Here is a 2,500-nt window from a genome sequence, read left to right as displayed (position 1 = left end):
GATAACAGTCAGTTCAAGACTTTCTTTGCTTTTAAATATTTTAATAAATCTTATATCAATCTCGACAACACGTAATCTTCGTGTTCAGGCGTTAAGTCGTTAAGTCGAATGTTAGATTATGTAGATACAGCAATTCAGGGGTAAAAAGGTATTACTTATAACATATTCTAGTGTTTGTAAGTATGATTGGGATTGGTTTTTGGTGTAAATAATAAGATACATTAAAGTTTTGATTTTTTTAATGGGAATTCGGATTTTTCCGTATTTTTTTCCTTATTACATGATTAGTTTTCTTGTTTCATTATTATCGTTATTTTCATCATTATCTTAATCATCATCGTCATCATAATCTTCATTATCATCACCATAATCTTCATCATCATCATCATAATCATCAGCAGCAGCAGCAGCATTATCATCATCATCATAATCTTCATCATCATCACAATTATCATCATTATCATATTAACAGTCATATAGTTATTATTTTATGATCATTATCACCACTGTAATTACACTACAAATGCTTTCCACATTACCACTATACATTCACTATGATACTAACCTTTATTGGAGTTATTATCGTTGTGATCTCTCTCTCTCTCTTTCTCCCCCTTTCTCTCTCTCTCCCCCACCTCTCTCTCTTCTTCTCTCCTCTCTCTCTCTCTCTCTCTCTCTCTCTCTCTCTCTCTTTCTCTCTGACTCTCTCTCTCTCTCTCTCTCTCTCTCTTTTGACTCTCTCTTCTCTCTCTCTCTCTCTCTCTCTCTCTCTCTCTCTCGACTCTCTCTCTCTCTCTCTCTCTCTCTCTCTCTCTCCTCTCTTTCTCTTCCCCTCCCTCTTCTCTCCTCTCCCCTCTCTCTCTCAAAAGGGAAGGGGAAGGGGCGAAAAATGAGAAAGAGAGAGAAAAAGGGGGAAAGGGGGGGAAAGGGGGAAAAAGGGAGGGAAGAGGGGGTTTAATGGGGGAAAGGGAGAGAAGAAAAAAGAAAGAGAAAAAGGGGAAAAAGGAAGGGGAAGGGGTTAAGGGGGAAAAAGGAGGGAGAAAAGAGGGGAAGAGGAAAGAAAAGGGGGGGAAAAAAGGGGAAAAGAGGGTTTAAGGGGGGGAGAAAGAGGGGGGGAAAAGAGAAAAAGAAAGGGAAAAATAAGGGGGAAAGGGGGAGGGGAAGGGAAAAAAAAGGGAGGAGAGGGAAAGGGGGAAAGGAAAGGGAAGGGGAAGAGGGGGAAATGAAAAAGGGAGGGAGAGGGGAAGAGGGAAATAGGAAGGGGAAAGGAAAAAGGAAAGGGAAGACGAAAATGAGAAAGGGAGAGAAAAAGGGAATAAAAAAAGGGGGGGAGGAAGGGAAGAGGGAAAATGAGAAAGAGAGAAAAAGGGAAAAAAGAAAAAAGGGGGAAAAAAAAAGGGAAGGGGAAGAGCGAAAATGGGGGAAAGGGAGAAAAGGGGAAGGGAAAGGAGGGGGAGGGGGTGGAAAGGGAAGGGGAAGGGGGAAAGGAGGAGGGAGAAAAAAAAGGAAAAAAAAGGAGGGGAGGGGAAAAAGGAAAAAGGGAAAAAGAAAGGGGAAGGAGGAAAGGGAAAAGAAAAAGAAGAAGGAGGTGAGGGGGAGGGAAAGGGAAGGAAAAATGGGAAAGAGAGGAGAGAAAAGGAAAGGGGGAAAGAGAAAGGGAAAAGGGAAAAAGGGAAGGGGAAAGGGGGGAAAAGGGGGGAAAGGGAGAAGGGGAGGAAAAAGGAAAGGGAAAGGGGAAAGGAAAAGGTTAATGGGAGGGGAAGGAAGGGGAAAAGGAAAAGGGAAGGGGGAAAGAGGTAAGGAAAAAGGGGGAGGGGAAAGGGAAAGGGAAAAAGGAGAAAGGAGGAGGAAAGGAAAGGGGAAAGGGGAGGAGAAAGGGAAAAGAAGGAGAAAGGAAAAGCGATAAATGGGAAAAGAGAGAAGGGGAAGAGCAAAAATGGGGGGGGAAAAAGAAAAAAAAACAAAACGAAAAAAAATTTTTTTAAAAGGGTCATTTTGGGATTGGTGTTTGGTGGGGGGGGTTTTTTAATTGGTGGAGGGGGTTTTTAAAAAGGGGGGTTAAACTTTTAATTATAAATTTCTTTTTTTGAGGGGGGAGGGGGGGGGGGGGGGGGGGGGAGGGAAAGGGGAAAAGAGAAAGAGAAGAGAGGGGAAGAGGAAAGAAAAAGGGGAGAGAGAGAAAAGGAAGAGGATAAGAGAAAGAGAGAGGGGAAGGGGAAAATAAAAAAAAAAAAAAAAATAATAAAAGAGAGAGAGAGAGGGGAGGGTAATAGAAAAGAAAAGAGAAAGAAAAAGGGGAGAAAAAAAAGAGAGGGGGGAGAGAGAGAAGAGAAAGAGAAAGAGAGAGGAAGAGGAAAGAGAAAGAGAGAGAGAGAGAAGGGGAAAGAGAAAAAGAAAGAGAGAGAAAAAGGAAGAGGAAAGAAAAAGGAGAGAGAAAAGGAGAAGAGAGAGAGAGAGGAAGAGGATAATAAAAAAAAAAAAAACAAAAAGAAAAAGAGAG

Source organism: Penaeus chinensis, chromosome 6 (genome assembly GCF_019202785.1).
Source record: "Penaeus chinensis breed Huanghai No. 1 chromosome 6, ASM1920278v2, whole genome shotgun sequence".
Lineage (NCBI taxonomy): Eukaryota > Metazoa > Arthropoda > Malacostraca > Decapoda > Penaeidae > Penaeus > Penaeus chinensis.
The sequence above is the reverse complement of the archived record's forward strand: the minus strand, read 5'-3'. Positions refer to the sequence as shown.